The sequence below is a fragment of the Arachis hypogaea genome, chromosome 4 (genome assembly GCF_003086295.3).
Source record: "Arachis hypogaea cultivar Tifrunner chromosome 4, arahy.Tifrunner.gnm2.J5K5, whole genome shotgun sequence".
NCBI classification, from domain to species: domain Eukaryota; kingdom Viridiplantae; phylum Streptophyta; class Magnoliopsida; order Fabales; family Fabaceae; genus Arachis; species Arachis hypogaea.
The window spans coordinates 44,672,699-44,692,719 of record NC_092039.1 but is presented as its reverse complement, the minus strand read 5'-3'; the positions used below and the strand labels follow the sequence as shown (position 1 = coordinate 44,692,719).

At 39.2% G+C, this 20,021-nt stretch overlaps 1 non-coding gene across 1 annotated transcript; it reads left to right on the top strand.

Annotated features, from left to right (window-relative positions):
* The first annotated feature begins 19,073 nt into the window (after positions 1-19,073).
* LOC112799317 (small nucleolar RNA R71) lies at positions 19,074-19,181 on the top strand. Its single transcript, XR_003200891.1, has one exon. It is a non-coding gene; the product is annotated as a small nucleolar RNA R71 (small nucleolar RNA).
* Positions 19,182-20,021: the final 840 nt, after the last annotated feature.

The following is a 20,021-nucleotide window of genomic DNA, read 5'->3' as shown; positions in this document are numbered from 1 at the left end:
CATTGAATAAATGTTCATACCCCTTTTCTTGTCCTTCTTTATTCTTAGCATGAGGACATGCTTGGTTTAAGTGTGGGGAGGTTTGATAAACCCCAATTTTATGGTTTATCTTGTGCTTAATTTGGGAGCTTTTATCAACTTTTCTCACATGTATTCAATGAAATAGCATGGTTTTGTAATTCTCCCTAAATTTGTGCTTAAGTGTGAAAACATGCTTTTTAGGCCTTAAAATAGCTAAATTTATTCCACTTTAATTCCATTCAATGCATTGATATGTTTTTTAAGTGATTCTAGGTTTAGAAGGCAAATATTGGATTGAAGGAATGAATGAAAAGCATGCAAAGTGGGAGAACTCATGAAGAAATGAAGGAATCGTAAAGCTGTCAACCCTGACCTCTTCACACTCAATTGATCATAACTTGAGCTACAGAGGTCCAAATGAGGTGGTTCTAGTTGCATTGAAAAGCTAACATCCGGGGCTTCAAAATGATAAAAAAAATTGCCATAGTTGCCTAGCTTCTAGGGATGCATACGCATGCATCATTCGTATGCATTGAAGGATGCACGTGACTCACTAAAGGCAACTCGTGGCCAGCAATTTCTGAAGCATTTTGGGTCCAATCTAACTCATTTTTTATGCTATTGAAACCAAGGATTGGAGGGGGAATGAACCAAGTAGTCATAGTTGAGTTTTCATCATGTTGTAGGTAGAATTCTAGAGAGAGAACTCTCTCCCTTCTCTCTTTAATTTAGGGTAGTTTAGGTCAAATTCTCTTGGATCCAACTTTTGATTCTTGTTTTGATTTAGCTTTCCCTCTTAATTTCTTATAATTAAATCTTTGATCTACTAGTTTTACCCGTTAATTTCTTATTTTTCTCTCTTTTATGTTTATGAACAATTGTTGGATCTCAATTTCTCTTTCATGCAATTTTATATGTCTATGTCTTTTGATGTTTACATCACTTGTTAGTGTTGATTTTTTGCTTATGATAGTTATGGGTTTTGGTAACTTTTGCATTTTGTGATGTTTATTTTTATTGCACTCTAAGTGTTTGATGAAATGTCTTCTCTAGTTTTTGAGTAGTTTTCTTTACTCTTGGCCTAGGCTAAGGAAATTGAGTGACCTTGAGTCATTGGGTCTCATTGAATTGGTGATTTGAGAACCCTTGGTGATCAATTTGATATCCATTGACACTAACCCACTACTTATCTAATTAGTAGATAGGTTAGGACTTATGGATTGATGTTGATCAAGCCATTTGACGTACTTCAAGCCTAGGAGTAGATATTACATACTTAAGGCTCTTGGAAGTACACTTAATGAGCTTGGTTCCTCATAATTGTCAATATATGGTTTGTAGACAAGGATGGTGATCTCAGTTACCTATGTCTAGCCAAGAGTATTTTTCCTTTCTTTTATTAGTTAATTGTTCCTTTATTTTTCTTGCTATTTATTTTCTTGCCAAAATATAAGATCAAATCCCTTGTTCTTCACAGCCAATAATTGAGCACTTCATTACAATTCCTTGTGAGACGACCCGGAGTTCAATTACTTTTGTTAATTCTTATTTGGGGTTTGTTACTTGTGACAACAAAATTTTTGATTGGGAGGATTGTTTGTTGTTGTAGAACTATACTTGCAATGAGAATTCATTTGTGAAAATTCTATACCATCAAAGCAATTTCACTCATCAGCAAGCTTCATCAATTTCAACCTATTCCTCTTGGTAGCTTTCTTCCAATTCAATCTTTCCTTCATTGCTCACCAAGGGCATGGGAGGTTGTGCACTTTCTTCTTTAATCTCTATTCCAAGTCCAATGGGATAGGACTCAATTGTATATATGAATTCATCCATGATTGAATCCATCTCTTGATAGACCTCTTCAAAGTGTCCTACTATAATATGCTTTGGAGGTTGTACACCGTCCTCAACATCAATATCAAGCTTCTTGGAAGGGGGTTCCATGATTCTACATTTCCATGGACTTTCAACATATGCTAAATCTTCAACCACTTCTTCCTTTTCTTCAACAATCATAGGTTCGTCCAATTTCTCGAATACAAAATCTAACTCTTCATTTTCCACCGGATTTTCTAGTCTCTCCTTCATGCTACACTCTTCATTTGATTCTTCACCTATGGCCATGGAAGTACTTTGAGTGCATACATATTGGGATACTAAAGTGCTTACCACCTTGGTCAAGGTATCCACAAATTCTAGTGCACTATTTTGCATGTCTTCTTTCCCTTAAAGTAGCAAAGTAAGAGAATCATCCATTAGGGATTAGGGTGGATAGGAGGGTTCATTGTTCGGGAGAAATGGATCATGATAGGAAGGTGGTTCTTCTTGGTGAAAATATGGAGGTGGTGTATATTGAGGTGGTTCTTGGGAGTAAACGAGTTAGAATCGTGGTGGCTCTATATATGGTTCATATGGCTCAAAAGGTGGTTAATATAGTAGACATGGATTAGGGTCATATGGAAGTGTTTGGTGAAAAGGGGCTTGTGAGTATGGTTGAGGGCTATGTTAAGGATATGGCTCATAGGCATATGGTGGTGGTTCTTGATAGTCATAAGGAGGTTCACCATAGCCATTTGATTGGTATGCATTATAGAATGGCTCTTGTTCATAGTGCATTGGTGGAGGTTGTTGCCAAGAGGATTGATCATATGCATATGGCTCCTCCCACCTTTGATTGTCCCATCCTTGATGCATGTTGTCATTGAAGCTTCGATTTCCTACAACATAGTGAGAACCAAACTCATAGCCAAAGTGAGAACTCATAATAGCAAAGGAAAATAAAAACAAAAACTAGTAACAAGTGAAGAAAACAAACTCCTACAACTACCAAATACTAACAAAGAAGCAAAAGGCAAACATATTCACAATATTCACATATATACAATCACCAATAACAAGGCACACATTTGTAATTTCCCGGCAACAGCACCATTTTGATGAACAGAAATTGATGGTGTGGTTTAGAATTTCACAAATGGAATCTCGTTGTAAGTATAGTTCTAAACCAACAAACAATTCCTTCAATAAAAAATTTGGTTGTCACAAGTAACAAATCTCAATAAAAATAAACCGAAGTATTCAAACCTCGGGTCGTCTCTCAAGGAATTGCAATAAAGTGTTCTTGTTATTGGTTATGGGTTGTATATTTTTGGGGTTTTGAATAAGAGACAAGAAATGTAAATTGCAAAAGAAATAAACTAACAACTATAAAAGCTCCTGGCAAGGTATGAGAACTAGAAGTCCCATCCTTGTTATCATCATCAATTGTGATGAAAATTATTCATTACTCCACTTAGTTAACCTCTAACTATGAAGGAAAGTCAAGTGGATATCAACTTGGGATCACAAGTCCTAGCCAAATCACAATGAGAGGCTAGCTTTAGTGACATTCAAGTCAACTAGCAATTTTCAATTATCAATCAACAAAAGAGTTTGTTAACTCAAGTGTCACTAATTACTCAACAGAAGCCAAGAGAAGGAAAGATCTACTCTAACATCCTTCCAAGCATTTAATCAAACACTTGGAAGGCATAATAGGAAAGCACAATAAAATTGCAAGAAAAGTAAATCTACAACTACCAACAACAACAAAGCAAATCAAACATAAATTGCATTAAAGGAAAATAAAGGAAACAAGAGTGCATCAACTACAAAGTAAACAAATACAAAAAGTAAAATGCTAGACTAGGAAAGCAAAGGTAAAGGAACAAGAAATTAGAAAGGAAAAGTAAATCAAAGCATGAATTAAATCTATATCTAAGGAATTCTAATCTACATCTAACCTAATTCTAGAGAGAATAAAGAGCTTCTCTCTCTAAAAACTAACTAAAACATCATGAAAACTAAACTATGTGTTCCCCCCTTTGCTCTTGCTTGAATTCTGCATGTAAATGCCTCAGAAATGAGTTGGATTTGGGACTGGGAAGCCTAGAAATCGCCCCCAGCATTTTCACTTCAATGATGTCACGTGCGAGTAACGACGCGTACGCATGGGTCACGCATGCGCGTCGCTTGGTATTTTGCTATCCACGTATACGCGTCATGTCACGCGTACGCGTCACCTTGCGACTTCATATTCCACGCGTGCATGTATGGTGCATGTGCACGTCGATGATTGCACTCCAAATCCTTGATCTTCCGTGTGTTCTCCACTTTGCATGCTTTTCTCTTCAATCCTTTGATCCATTCCTAGCCTTTTCAACCTGAATTCACTAATAAACATATCAAGGCATCTAGTGGAATCAAAAGTGAATTAAAATTAACACATTAAAGGCCTAAAAAGCATGTTTTCACACTTAAGCACAAATTTGGAGAAAACCATGAAACCATGCTATTTCATTGAATAAATGTGAGAAAAGGTGATAAAATCCCCTAAAATCAACACAAGATAAACCCTAAAAATGGGGTTTATCAAAGTGAGTGCCCGGGGGAGCGTGGGTGAAGCTATAATGGTACGGGGTGTGTGTGTAAGGAAGTGGTGCTCTCCAGCAAGGGGAGAGTGTGGGTCTGGACAAGGTTGATGCTTGTGACAAGGGTGAGGTGGTAGTGTTGAGGTTTTGATGCTGTCAAGGTAGGTGTGTGGTGTTGTTTGATGACAAGAGGTGGTGCTTGACATGGTTTTGGCGCTCTTGGGCAAGCTTGAGAGCAAGTGCCCATGGAGAGTGTGGAATGAGGGCTGGTGGATGCTTGCTTGTTGCTTCATGCTGGGTATTTTTGGGGCTTTAAAGATACCAATTGTTTGTAGCTCGATTTCATGACTACTATAAATTATTATACATCATTGGAAAGTTCTGGATGTCATCTTTCCAATGCAACTGAAAGCACATCATTTGGACCCCTACGGCTCAGGTTATACTCTATGGAAGACGGCAAGGTCATGCTGTCAGGATCGCTGGCGCTCTTGGAGGGAGCTTACTCGAGAGCGCCAGTGAGAGTGCCAGGGCTGCTTCAAATCCCATTTTAACACCAGCTTTTGAGGCTCTAATTGAATAGCCGCCCCCTACTATTATATTTTGTTAGAAAGCTCTGAATGTCAACTTTTCGACACAACTGGAAGCACCTCATTTGGACACCAACAGCCCAAGTTATCCTCCTTAGAAGAGGGTAAGGTCATGCTTTTTGTAATCTAGCGCTGGCCAGTGAGCGTGGACAAGAGTGCCAGTAAGAGCGCCAGGCCTGCTTCCATGGTCCATTTTAACGCCAGATTTGGAACCTCAAATTGGATGTCTATCCCATACTATTATATATCATTGGAAAGTTTTGGATGTCTACTTTTCAATGCAATAAGAAGCGCGTTAAGCAGATCTTTACAACTCAAGTTATAATCCGTTGAAGAAGGTAAGGTCATGTTGACTTGTTGCTGGCGCTCTTGGCACTAGAGCTTGGTGGAGAGCGTGGGTGAGAGTGCTCCATGCTACAGGAGATTGCTGCACTCTCACAAGGGCGCCAACCAAGAGCTCTACTTCTTAATGGGTCATGGGCCACGCTTTTAAAAGCGTGGCCAAAGGTTCCAAAGCGTATCCAAGTTTCAAAACGTATCCAAAAGTCCCTCTTTTCTTAGTTTGAGCTTGTTTTCTGATTTTTTCTTTTTTTTCTACCGTTTCCTACAAAATTAATCAAATCAAAGGGCTCAAATCAATATATGACTTAATCACAAAAAATGCTCAACATTTGGACATTATGAACTAATTTTTTATGTGAAAAAGCATAGAAAAACACAACATGATGCGTAGTCATCACAACACCAAACTTAAACCTTGCTTGTCCTCAAGCAAGAAAAGAATCATGCAGTAAGGTTTGACAATCCAAGGTAAGAAGAATAGCAGTGTAATATTCATGGTTGGCAAGTTTCTTCTGCATGCTATAATGACAAAGGAGATTTAGATGATTGATCTTTCCATCTAGCTCACTTTATTAAATATTTTCTTTATATTCCTTCGTTGAAACAAGCTTTTCATTTTTTTTGGCTTATCTTTTTGAGTGCTTTGCACCAGTTGTTGAAAGCTACGACTCTAGATGCTTTGTTTTCAAGTATTACCACTTGATACATAAGCACCACAAGCATTTAATTAAAGGACTCTTTGAGCTCATTTGTTTCTTTTCCTTACTCTCTAATTATTGATGCTCATAGCCTTGAGCTTTGAGGAAATGCTTTGCACTTGAGCCTAGCCTTGACTCTAAGTGTTTTGTTTTCAAGCTTTTTGCTTGATACATAAAAACCACAAGTACTTGCCACATGAATTGTCATTAGTACTCAGAGCCTTCAGCTTTCTCATTCTTTCCCTTTTCTTTTTCTTACCTTAATTGCATTTGCTTCTTCAAGGTTTTCATGATTTCAAAAATTTCATAAAATGTCCTAGATGAAAACTTCAATTAAACAAATTCTAATGCAATTGAGCAATAAATTAATCATGCTAGCCTCCCAATACTTATATGCTCATGCTAGCTTCTTCTTTAATTACCTTATTTATTTATGATCATGATGCTTAATTGCTTTGAACTCATAAAATTCAAGATGGTAGTCATAATGTCACAGCAACATGTTACAATTCAAACATCAAACTATGCTTATTCAAGAGGAATGACACATATACATATACAAGAGATAGAAGACAATCATGCAATTGAGTATACTGGATATAAATAAGAGGAAAAAGAACTTTACCATCTTGTAGTAAATTTTGATTGTTGTTGTTGTCATTTTCCTCCTATTCTTCCCTTTCCCACACCAACTTAGAATAATTGCTTGTTGATGAGCGGATAATTTATACGCATTTTGGCATTGTTTTTAGTATGTTTTAGTTAGTTTTTATTATATTTTTATTAGTTTTTAGTTAAAATTCACTTTTTTGGACTTTACTATGAGTTTGTGTGTTTTTCTGTGATTTCAGGTATTTTCTGGCTGAAATTGAGGCACCTGAGCAAAAATCCGATTCAGAAGCTGAAAAGGACTGCAGATGCTGTTGGATTCTGACCTCCCTGCACTCGAAGTAAATTTTCTGGAGCTACAGAAGCCCAATTGGCGTGCTCTCAATTGCGTTGGAAAGTAGACATCCTGGGATTTCCAGCAATATATAATAGTTCATACTTTACCCGAGATTTGATAGCCCAAACCGGCGTTCCAAATCAGCTCAAGACTGTCCGGCGTTAAACGCCGGAACTGGCACAAGAATGAGTGTTAAACGCCCAAACTGGCACAAAAGCTGGCGTTTAACTCCAGGAAAAGCCTCTACATACGAAAGCTTCAATGCTCAGCCCAAGCACACACCAAGTGGGCCCGGAAGTGGATTTTTATGTCATTTACTCATTTTTGTAAACCCTAAGCTACTAGTTATCTACAAATAGGACCTTTTACTATTGTATTTTACATCCTGGAACCTTTTGATCACTTTAGATCTGAGGATCATCTTTGGACGTCTAGTTCTTAGATTATGGGAGGCTGGCCATTCGGCCATGCCTAGACCTTGTTCTTATGTATTTTCAACGGTGGAGTTTCTACACACCATAGATTAAGGTGTGGAGCTCTGCTGTACCTCGAGTGTTAATGCAATTACTATTGTTCTTCTATTCAATTCAGCTCATTCTTATTCTAAGATATTCATTCGCACCCAAGAACATGATGAATGTGATGATTATGTGACGCTCATCATCATTCTCACTTATGAACGCGTGCCTGACAACCACTTCCGTTCTACAAGCAAACAAGGCTTGAATGTTTATCTCTTGGATTCCTTAATCAGAATCTTCGTGGTATAAGCTAGAATTGATGGCGGCATTCAAGAGAATCCGGAAGGTCTAAACCTTGTCTATGGTATTCTGAGTAGGATTCGAGGATTGAATGACTGTGACGAGCTTCAAACTCCTGAAGGCTGGGCATTAGTGACAGACGCAAAATAATCACTGAATTCTATTCCAACCTGATTGAGAACCGACAGATTATTAGCCGTGCTGTGACAGAGCGCGTTGAACATTTTCACTGAGAGGACGGGACTGTAGCCATTAACAACGGTGATGCCCAACATACAGCTTGCCATGGAAAGGAGTAAGAAGGATTGGATGAAGACAGTAGGAAAGCAGAGAGACGAAAGGGACAAAGCATTTCCATACGCTTATCTGAAATTCTCACCAATGAATTACATAAGTATCTCTATCTTTATTTTATGTTTTATTTATCTTTTAATCATTAATCCTCCATAACCATTTGAATCCGCCTGACTGAGATTTACAAGATGACCATAGCTTGCTTCATACCAACAATCTCTGTGGGATCAACCCTTACTCGCGTAAGGTTTATTACTTGGACGACCCAGTGCACTTGCTGGTTAGTTGTGCGAAGTTGTGATAAAGAGTTGAGATTGCAATTGAGCGTACCATGTTGATGGCGCCATTGATAATCACAATTTCGTGCACCACTTGTCCTCAAGCAAAAACAAATAAAACAGTGGTGATGGGTTTATGATGGGTCATGAATGTCTTAAACAATGAAATGTAAGTAATGCATGTGCTTAAGCAAGTAAAATTAAGAATAACAATAAAGGAACTTAATAAGTGGCAATGTGATTGCATTAATGAGTGGTGTATGCATGGTATTTTGCATGAAAGGTAAGTGGCAAAAACAAAATTAGTGTGACACTTTCATTTTAGAATGACGCAAGTACCCAATAAAGAGTGAAAATCAAATTGTTGCATGGCAACACCAAACTTAGAATGCAATCATATGCCACATTATTTGAAAGTAAACTAAGCAAAGAAAGAAAATGTTACCTACAGTTGGGTTGCCTCCCAACAAGCGCTCTTTTAATGTCGTTAGCTTGTCATGTTGTTCATGACTTTCTTCCTCTTCTTCCAGTTTGTTAAGAGGAATGACCTCAAGGGGAAAGAAGAGCAAGTTGATGTCCTTTGTTTTGGCCTCTTCCCAACAAGCTTTCTTTTGTTATTGACTTGATTGGACTTGCTTGTTGGAGCAGGGGTTGGATTGTTCTTTGACTTTCTCTTTTTCATGGATATGGTCCTTTGTTTCTTGGTCACTGATGAGCGGATAATTTGTACGCTTTTTGGCATTGTTTTTAGTATGTTTTTAGTATGTTTTAGTTAGTTTTATTATATTTTTATTATTTTTTAGTTAAAATTCACTTTTCTGGAATTTACTATGAGTTTGTGTGTTTTTCTGTGATTTCAGGTATTTTCTGGCTGAAATTGAGGGACCTGAGCAAAAATCTGATTCAGAGGCTGAAAAGGACTGCAGATGCTGTTGGATTCTGATCTCCTTGCACTCGAAGTGGATTTTCTGGAGCTACAGAAGCCCAATTGGCGCGCTCTCAATTGTGTTGGAAGGTAGACATCCTGGGCTTTCCAGCAATGTATAATAGTCTATACTTTGCCCGAGATTTGATGGCCCAAACAGGCATTCCAATTCAGCTCAAGAATTCTGGCGTAAAACGCCAGAACTGGCACAAGAATGGGAGTTAAACGCCCAAACTGGCATAAAAGCTGGCGTTTAACTCCAAGAAGAGTCTCTACACGAAAATGCTTCAATGCTCAGCTCAAGCACACACCAAGTGGGTCCGGAAGTGGATTTTTATGTCATTTACTCATTTCTGTAAACCCTAGGCTACTAGTTCTCTACAAATAGGACCTTTTGCTATTGTATTTTTATCTTTAGATCTTTGAATCTTTTGATCACGTTTTGGGGGCTGGCCTCTCGGCCATGCCTAGACCTTGTTCTTATGTGTTTTCAACGGTGGAGTTTTCTACACACCATAGATTAAGGTGTGGAGCTCTGCTGTACCTCGAGTATTAATGCAATTACTATTGTTCTTCTATTCAATTCGGTTTATTCTTGTTCTAAGATATCACTTGTTCCTCAACTTGATGAATGTGATGATCCGTGATACTTATCATCATTCTCACCTATGAACGTGTGCCTGACAACCAACTCCGTTCTACCTTAGATTGAATGGATATCTCTTGGATTCCTTAATCGGAATCTTCGTGGTATAAGCTAGAATTGATGGCGGCATTCAAGAGAATATGGAAGGTCTAAACCTTGTCTGTGGTATTCTGAGTAGGATTCAAGGATTGAATGACTGTGACGAGCTTCAAACTCGCGATTGTGGGGCGTTAGTGACAGACGCAAAAGAATCACTAGATTCTATTCCGACATTGATCGAGAACCGACAGCTGAATAGCCGTGCTGTGACAGAGCGCGTTGAACATTTTCACTGAGAGGATGGGAGGTAGCCACTGACAATGGTGAAACCCTACATACAGCTTGCCATGGAAAGGAGTAAGAAGGATTGGATGAAGACAGTAGGAAAGCAGAGAGACGGAAGGGACAAAGCATCTCCATACGCTTATCTGAAATTCTCACCAATGAATTGCATAAGTATCTCTATCTTTATTTTATGCTTTATTCATAAATCACCTATAACCATTTGAATCTGCCTGACTGAGATTTACAAGATGACCACAGCTTGTTTCATACCAACAATCTCCGTGGGATCGACCCTTACTCGCGTAAGGTTTATTACTTGGACGACCCGATGCACTTGCTGGTTAGTTGTGTGAAGTTGTGATAAAGAGTTGAGATTGCAATTGAGCGTACCATGTTGATAGCGCCATTGATGATCACAATTTCATGCACCAAGTTTTTGGCGCCGTTGCTGGGGATTGTTTGAGTTTGGACAACTGACGGTTCATCTTGTTGCTTAGATTAGGTATTTTTCAGAATTTTTAAGAATGAATTCTAGTGTTTTAAGGTGATGTTTTCATCATCACCAAAGCTGATTGATTTTCATCAATTTAGCTCTTGAATGCAATGTCCTGCTAAAGCTTGGCTAGCCATGTCTAATTTCTTTAGACTGAAGCTTTAGACTAACATTGCATGATTCCTGGAATTCTTATTAAAAATTTTGAATCTCTTTATTTTCTTTTTCCAAATAATTTTTGAAAAAACCAAAAAAATTACAAAATCATAAAAACCAAAAATATTTTTTGTTTGAGTCTAGTGTCTCATTTTAAGTTTGGTGTCAATTGCATGTTTTTGTTCTTCTTGCATTTATCATGTGTCTTCATTGATCTTCAAGTTGTTCTTGATGATTTACTTGCTCTGATCTTTAAATTCTCTTGTTTTGTGTGTTTTGTTGTTTCTCATATGCATTCTCAATTTGTTAGTATCAGTGGTATACAAACTTCTAAGTTTGGTGTCTTGCATGCATTGTTTATTTGATCTTAGTTGCATTTTGATTATTCCTCATTATTAAAAACCCAAAAAGTTTTTTAATTTGTGTCTTTTCAAGTCAACAGTACAGAGAATTGAAGATTCAGAACATTCAGCAGAGGAATTACACAGAAAAAGCTGGGCGTTCAAAACGCCCAGTGAGGAAGGAAAACTGGCGTTTAAACGCCAGCCAGGGTGCCTGGTTGGGCATTTAACGCCCAAAAGGGTAGAGCTTTGGGCGTTAAACGCCATAATGGATACCATTCTGGGCGTTTAACGCCAGGATGGCACAAGAGGGAAGATTTTGTTTTTAATGCAGATTTTTTTCAAGTTTTCAAAATTTTTCAAAATCAAATCTTTTTCAAATCATGTATTTCAATCATATATTTTCAAAATCAATTTCTTTCGTTTTCAAAAATACTTGCTAATAATTGATGATTTGATTCAACATTTCAAGTATGTTGCCTTTTCTGTTGAGAAATGTTTAATGTTTGAATCATATCTTTTCTTGTTAGCCAAGTCATTGATTTTAAAAATCAAATCTTTTTAAATTGTTTTTCAATCATATCTTCTCAATCATATCTTTTTAAAACCATAACTTTTCAATCATATCTTTTTAATCACATCTTTTTCAAAAAAAAAGTTTTCAATCATATCTTTTTTATTTCTAATTTCAAAATCTTTTTCAAAAATCACTTAATTTCTTTCCCACTCTTAGTTTTCGAAAGTCATCAATCAATTTTCAAAATTCTTTTTCAAAATATTTTAACTTATTTTTGAAAATTCTTCCCCTCTTCTCACATCCTTCTATTTATGGACTAACATGCACAATTCGAACTCTATCTTTCTAAGTTCGAATTCTTCTACCTCTTCCTTCTATTTTTCTTTTCCTCTGACACCTCAAGGAATCTCTATACTGTGACATAGAGGATTCCATATTTTCTTGTTCTCTTCTCTTTCATATGAGCAGGAGCAAAGACAAAAGCATTCTTGTTGAGGCTGACCCTGAACCTGAAAGGACCTTGAAGCGAAAGCTAAGAGAAGCTAAAGCACAACTCTCTGTAGAGGACCTAACAGAAATCTTCAAACAAGAAGAAGACATGGCAGCCAAAAACAACAACAATGCCAACAATGCAAGGAAGGTGCTGGGTGACTTTACTGCACTTACTCCCGACTTCTATGGGAGAAGCATCTCTATCCCTGCCATTGGAGCAGACAACTTTGAGCTTAAGCCTCAATTAGTTTCTCTAATGCAACAGAATTGCAAGTTTCATGGACTTCCATTGGAAGATCCTCATCAGTTTTTAGCTGAATTCTTGCAAATCTGTGACACTGTCAAGACCAATGGGGTTGACCCTGAGGTCTACAGACTTATGCTATTCCCTTTTGCTGTAAGAGACAAAGCTAGGATATGGCTGGACTCACAACCTAAAGAAAGCCTGAACTCTTGGAAAAAGCTAGTCAACGCCTTCTTGGTAAAGTTCATTCCACCTCAAAAATTGAGTAAGCTTAGAGTGGAAGTCCAAACCTTCAGACAGGAGGAAGGTGAATCCCTCTATAAAGCTTGGGAAAGATACAAACAATTGATCAGAAAGTGTCCTTCTGACATGCTTTCTGAATGGAGCATCATAGGTATCTTCTATGATGGTCTGCCTGAACTGTCCAAGATGTCATTGGATAGCTCTGCTGGAGGATCTCTTCATCTGAAGAAGACGCCTGCAGAAGCTCAAGAACTGATTGAAATGGTTGCAAATAACCAATTCATGTACACTTCTGAAAGGAACCCTGTAAACAATGGGACGAATCAAAAGAAAGGAGTTCTTGAAATTGATACTCTGAATGCCATATTGGCTCAGAACAAAATATTGACTCAACAAGTCAATATGATTTCTCAAAGTCTGTCTAGAATGCAAGCTGCACCAGGAAGTACTAAGGACGCTTCATCTGAAGAAGAAGCTTATGATCCTAAGAACCCTTCAATGGAAGAGGTGAATTACATGGGAGAACCCTATGGAAACACCTAAAATCCTTCATGGAGAAATCATCCAAATCTCTCATGGAAGGATCAACAGAGACCTCAACAAGGTTTCAACAACAATAATGGTGGAAGAAACAGTTTTAGCAATGGCAAACCTTTTCCATCATCTTCTCAGCAACAGACAGAGGATTCTAAGCAGAGCCACTCTGACTTAGTAACCATGGTCTCTGATCTAATTAAAACCACTCAAAGTTTCATGATTGAAACAAGGTCCTCCATTAGACACTTGGAGCCACAAGTGGGTCAGCTGAGTAAGAAAGTTGCTGAACTCCCTCCTAGTACTCTTCCAAGCAATACAGAAGAGAATCCAAAAGGAGAGTGCAAGGCCATCAACATGACCGAACTTGGAGAGGAGAAAGAGGCAGTGAGCGCCACTGAGGAAGACCTCAATGGATGTCCACTGGCCTCCAATGAGTTCCCTAATGAGGAATGGTGCACGAAATTGTGATCACTACAACTCAATTAATCCATAAACTTGGTGTTCAACACCATGGCATAAACACAACTTCGCACAACTAACCAGCAAGTGTACTGGGTCGTCCAAGTAATAAACCTTACGCGAGTAAGGGTCGATCCCACAGAGATTGTTGGTATGAAGCAAGCTATGGTCACCTTGTAAATCTTAGTCAGGCAAACTCAAATGGGTATGGTGATATGCGAATAAAACATAAAGATAAAGATAGAGATACTTATGTAATTCATTGGTAGGAATTTCAGATAAGCGTATGAAGATGCCTTCCCTTCCGTCTCTCTGCTTTCCTACTGTCTTCATCCAATCCTTCTTACTCCTTTCCATGGCAAGCTTAAGCAAGGGTTTCACCGTTGTCAGTGGCTACCTCCCATCCTCTCAGTGGAAATGTTCAACGCACCCTGTCACGGCACGGCTACCCATCTGTCGGTTCTCGATCAAGCCGGAATAGAATCCAGTGATTCTTTTGCGTCTGTCACTAACGCCCCGCCCTCATGAGTTTGAAGCACGTCACAGTCATTCAATCATTGAATCCTACTCAGAATACCATAGACAAGGTTAGACCTTCCGGAATCTCTTGAATGCCGCCATCAGTTCTAGCCTATACCACGAAGACTCTGATCTCACGGAATGGCTGGCTCGTTTGTCAGGCGAGCACTCGGTTGTCAGGCGATCAACCATGCATCGTGTATCAGGAATCCAAGAGATATTCACCCAATCGAAGGTAGAACGGAGGTGGTTGTCAATCACACGTTCATAGGTGAGAATGATGATGAGTGTCACGGATCATCACATTCATCAAGTTGTAGAACAAGTGATATCTTAGAACAAGAACAAGCGGAATTGAATAGAAGAACAATAGTAATTGCATCAATACTCGAGGTACAGCAGAGCTCCACACCTTAATCTATGGTGTGTAGAAACTCCACCGTTGAAAATACATAAGAACAAGGTCTAGGCATGGCCGAATGGCCAGCCTCCCAATGATCTAAGATAGCATCAGAACAAGGATAACTACCCAGATATCTCAATACAATAGTAAAAGGTCCTACTTATAGAGAACTAGTAGCCTAGGGTGTACAGAGATGAGTAAATGACATAAAAATCCACTTCCGGGCCCACTTGGTGTGTGCTTGGGCTGAGCATTGAAGCATTTTCGTGTAGAAACTCCTCTTGGAGTTAAACGCCAGCTTTGGTGCCAGTTTGGGCGTTTAACTCCCATTCTTGTGCCAGTTCCGGCGTTTAACGCTGGAATTCCTGAGGGTGACTTTGAACGCCGGTTTGGGCCATCAAATCTTGGGCAAAGTATGGACTATCATATATTGCTGGAAAGCCCAGGATGTCTACTTTCCAACGTCGTTGATAGCGTGCCAATTGGGCTTCTGTAGTACCAGAAAATCCACTTCGAGTGCAGGGAGGTCAGAATCCAACAGCATCTACAGTCCTTTTTGGTCTCTGAATTAGATTTTTGCTCAAGTCCCTCAATTTCAGCCAGAATATACCTGAAATCACAGAAAAATACACAAACTCATAGTAAAGTCCAGAAAAGTGAATTTTAACTAAAAACTAATAAAAATATACTAAAAACTAACTAGATCATACTAAAAACATACTAAAAATAATGCCAAAAAGCGTACAAATTTTCCGCTCATCACAACACCAAACTTAAATTGTTGCTTGTCCTCAAGCAACTGAAAATCAAATAAGATAAAAGAAGAGAATATGCAATGAATTCCAAAAACATCTATGTAGATCAGTATTAATTAGATGAGCGGGGCTTTTAGCTTTTTGCCTCTGAATAGTTTTGGCATCTCACTCTATCCTTTGAAATTCAGAATGATTGGCTTCTTTAGGAACTCAGAATCCAGATAGTGTTATTGATTCTCCTAGTTAAGTATGATGATTCTTGAACATAGCTATTTATTGAGTCTTGGCCGTGGCCCAAAGCACTCTGTCTTCCAGTATTACCACCGGATACATACATGCCACAGACACATAATTGGGTGAACCTTTTCAGATTGTGACTCAGCTTTGCTAGAGTCCCCAATTAGAGGTGTCCAGGGTTCTTAAGCACACTCTTTTTGCCTTGGATCACAACTTTATTTCTTTCTTTTTTTTCTTTTTTTTTCGATTTTTTTTCTCTCCTTTTTTTTCGAAATTTCTCTTTTTTTTTGTATTCACTGCTTTTTCTTGCTTCAAGAATCATTTTTTTTATGATTTTTTTTCAGATCCTCAGTAACATGTCTCCTTTTTCATCATTCTTTCAAGAGCCAACATTCATGAACCACAAATTCAAAAGACATATGCACTGTTTAAGCATACATTCAGAAAACAAAAATATTGATCAAAGTTGACCCTTCTAGTGTAAGGATGTTCATCTCCTTGCATCATGGGCAAATTGAATGCCAACCTTACACTTTCCGGACTAAAATCCAAGTATTTCCCCCGAACCATAGTAAGCCAATTATTTGGGTCCGGGTTCACACTTTGATCATGGTTCTTGGTGATCCATGCATTGGCATAGAACTCTTGAACTATTAAGATTCCGACTTGTTGAATGGGGTTGGTAAGAACTTCCCAACCTCTTCTTCGGATCTCATGTCGGATCTCCGGATATTCACCCTTTTTGAGTGAAAAAAGGACCTCGGGGATCACCTTCTTCAAGGCCACAACTTCATAGAAGTGGTCTTGATGCACCCTTGAGATGAATCTCTCCATCTCCCATGACTCGGAGGTGGAAGCTTTTGCCTTCCCTTTCCTCTTTCTAGAGGTTTCTCCGGTCTTGGATGCCATAAATGGTTATGGAAAAACAAAAAGCAATGCTTTTACCACACCAAACTTAAAATGTTTGCTCGTCCGCGAGCACAAGAAGAAAGAAGAGAGTAGAAGAAGAAGAAATGAGGAAGAAGGGAAGGGCTTTGTGTTCGGCCAAAGGGGGGAGAAGTGGTGTTTAGGTTGTGTGAAAATGAAGGAGTGAAGGAGGGTTTATATAGGAGTGGGGGAAGGGTAGGGTTCGGTCAATTGAGGGTGGGTTTGGGTGGGAAAGTGGTTTGAATTTGAATGGTGAGGTAGGTGGGGTTTTATGAAGGATGGATGTGATTGGTGAAGAGAAAGATGGGATTTGATAGGTGAAGGGTTTTTGGGGAAGAGAGAGAGTGGTGGGGTAGGTAGGGATCCTGTGGGGTCCACAGATCCTGAGGTGTCAAGGAAAAGTCATCCCTGCACCAAATGGCATGCAAAAATGCGTTTTTAGCCATTTCTGGCGTTAAACGCCGGGCTGGTGCCCATTTCTGGTGTTTAACGCCAGCTTCTTGCCCTTTTCGGGCATTTAACACCAGTCTGGTGCCCCTTTCTGGCGTTAAACGCCCAGAATGGTGCCAGACTGGGCGTTAAACGCCCAACAGCTAGCCTTACTGGCGTTTAAACGCCAGCACGCTCTCCTCCAGGGTGTGCTGTTTTTCTTTCTGCTTTTCATTCTGTTTTTGCTTTTTTCATTGATTTTGTGACTTCTGATGATCATCAACCTACAAAAAACATAAAATAACAAAAGAAAATAGATAAAATATAACATTGGGTTGCCTCCCAACAAGCGCTTCTTTAATGTCAGTAGCTTGACAGAGGGCTCTCATGGAGCCTCATAGATGCTCAAAGCCATGTTGGAACCTCCCAACACCAAACTTAGAGTTTGAATGTGGGGGTTCAACACCAAACATAGAGTTTGGTTGTGGCCTCCCAACACCAAACTTAGAGTTTGATTGTGGGGGCTCTGTTTGGCTCTGTTTTGAGGGAAGCTCTTCATGCTTCCTCTCCATGATGACAGAGGGATATCCTTGAGCCTTAAACACCAAGGATTCTTCGTTCACTTGAATGATCAACTCCCCTCTATCAACATCAATCACAGCTTTTGCTGTGGCTAGGAAGGGTCTGCCAAGGATGATTGATTCATCCATGCACTTCCCAGTCTCTAGGACTATGAAATCAGTAGGGATGTAATGGTCTTCAACTTTTACCAGAACATCCTCTACAAGTCCATAGGCTTGTTTTCTTGAGTTGTCTTCCATCTCTAGTGAGATTTTTGCAGCTTGCACCTCAAAGATCCCTAACTTCTCCATTACAGAGAGAGGCATGAGGTTTACACTTGACCCTAAGCCACACAAGGCCTTCTTAAAGGTCATGGTGCCTATGGTACAAGGTATTAAAAACTTCCCAGGGTCCTGTCTCTTTTGAGGTAGTTTCTGCCTAGACAAGTCATCCAGTTCTTTGGTGAGCAAAGGGGGTTCATCCTCCCAAGTCTCATTTCCAAATAGCTTGTCATTTAGCTTCATGATTGCTCCAAGGTATTTAGCAACTTGCTCTTCAGTGACATACTCATCCTCTTCAGAGGAAGAATACTCATCAGAGCTCATGAATGGCAGAAGGAAGTCCAATGGAATCTCTATGGTCTCATTTTGAGCCTCAGATTCCCATGGTTCCTCATTGGGGGACTCATTGGAGGCCAGTGGACGTCCATTGAGGTCTTCCTCAGTGACGTTCACTGCCTCTCCTCCCTCCCAAAATTCGGCCATGTTGATGGCCTTGCATTCTCCTTTTGGATTTTCTTCTGTATTGCTTGGAAGAGTACTAGGAGGGAGTTCAGTAATTTTCTTGCTCAGCTGACCCACTTGTGCCTCCAAATTTCTAATGGAGGACCTTGTTTCAGTCATGAAACTTTGAGTGATTTTGATTAGATCAGAGACCATGGTTGCTAAGTCAGAGGTATTCTGCTTAGAACTCTCTGTCTGTTGCTGAGAAGATGATGGAAAAGGCTTGCTATTGCTAACCCTGTTTCTTCCACCATTATTATTGTTGAAACCTTGTTGAGGTCTCTGTTGATCCTTCCATGAGAGATTTGGATGATTTCTCCATGAAGGATTATAGGTGTTTCCATAGGGTTCTCCCATGTAATTCACCTCTTCCATTGAAGGGTTCTCAGGATCATAAGCTTCTTCCTCAGATGAAGCTTCCTTAGTACTGCTTGATGCATTTTGCATTCCAGACAGACTTTGAGAAATCATATTGACTTGTTGAGTCAATATTTTGTTCTGAGCCAATATGGCATTCAGAGTGTCAATCTCAAGAACTCCTTTCTTCTGACTAGTCCCATTGTTCACAGGATTCCTTTCAGAAGTGTACATGAATTGGTTATTTGCAACCATTTCAATCAGCTCTTGAGCTTCTGTAGGCGTCTTCTTCAGATGAAGAGATCCTCCAGCAGAGCTATCCAAAGACATTTTGAATAGTTCAGAGAGACCATCATAGAAAATACCTATGATGCTCCATTCAGAAAGCATATCAGAAGGACACTTTCTGATTAATTGTTTGTATCTTTCCCAAGCTTCATAGAGGGATTCTCCTTCCTTCTGTCTGAAGGTTTGGACTTCCACTCTAAGCTTACTCAATTTTTGAGGTGGAAAGAACTTTGCCAAGAAGGCATTGACTAGCTTTTCCCAAGAGTCCAGGCTTTCTTTAGGTTGTGAGTCCAACCATGTCCTAGCTCTGTCTCTTACAGCAAACGGGAATAGCATAAGTCTGTAGACATCAGGGTCAACCCCATTAGTCTTGACAGTGTCACAGATTTGCAAGAATTCAGCTAAAAACTGATGAGGATCTTCCAATGGAAGTCCATGGAACTTGCAATTCTGTTGCATTAGAGAAACTAATTGAGGCTTAAGCTCAAAGTTGTTTGCTCCAATGGCAGGGATAGAGATGCTTCTCCCATAAAAGTTGGGAGTAGGTGCAGTAAAGTCACCCAGCACCTTCCTTGCATTGTTGGCATTGTTGTTGTTTTCGGCTGCCATAGGTTCTTCTTCTTTGAAGATTTCTATTAGGTCCTCTACAGAGAGTTGTGCTTTGGCTTCTCTTAGCTTTCTCTTCAAGGTCCTTTCAGGTTCAGGATCAGCCTCAACAAGAATGCTTTTGTCTTTGCTCCTGCTCATAAGAAAGAGAAGGGAACAAGAAAATGTGGAATCCTCTATGTCACAGTATAGAGATTCCTTTAGGAGTCAGAGGAAAAGAAAAATGGAAGACAGAAGTAGAAAATTCGAACTTATCAAAGAAGATGGAGTTCGAATTTTGAATTAAGGAATAGTGTTAGTCCATAAATAGAAGGATGTGAGAAGAAGGGAAGTAATTTTCGAAAATTAAGTAAAAGATTTTGAAAACATTTTTGAAAAACACTAATTGATTTTCGAAAATGAAAGTGGAAAAGAAATCAAGTGTTTTTTTGAAAAAGA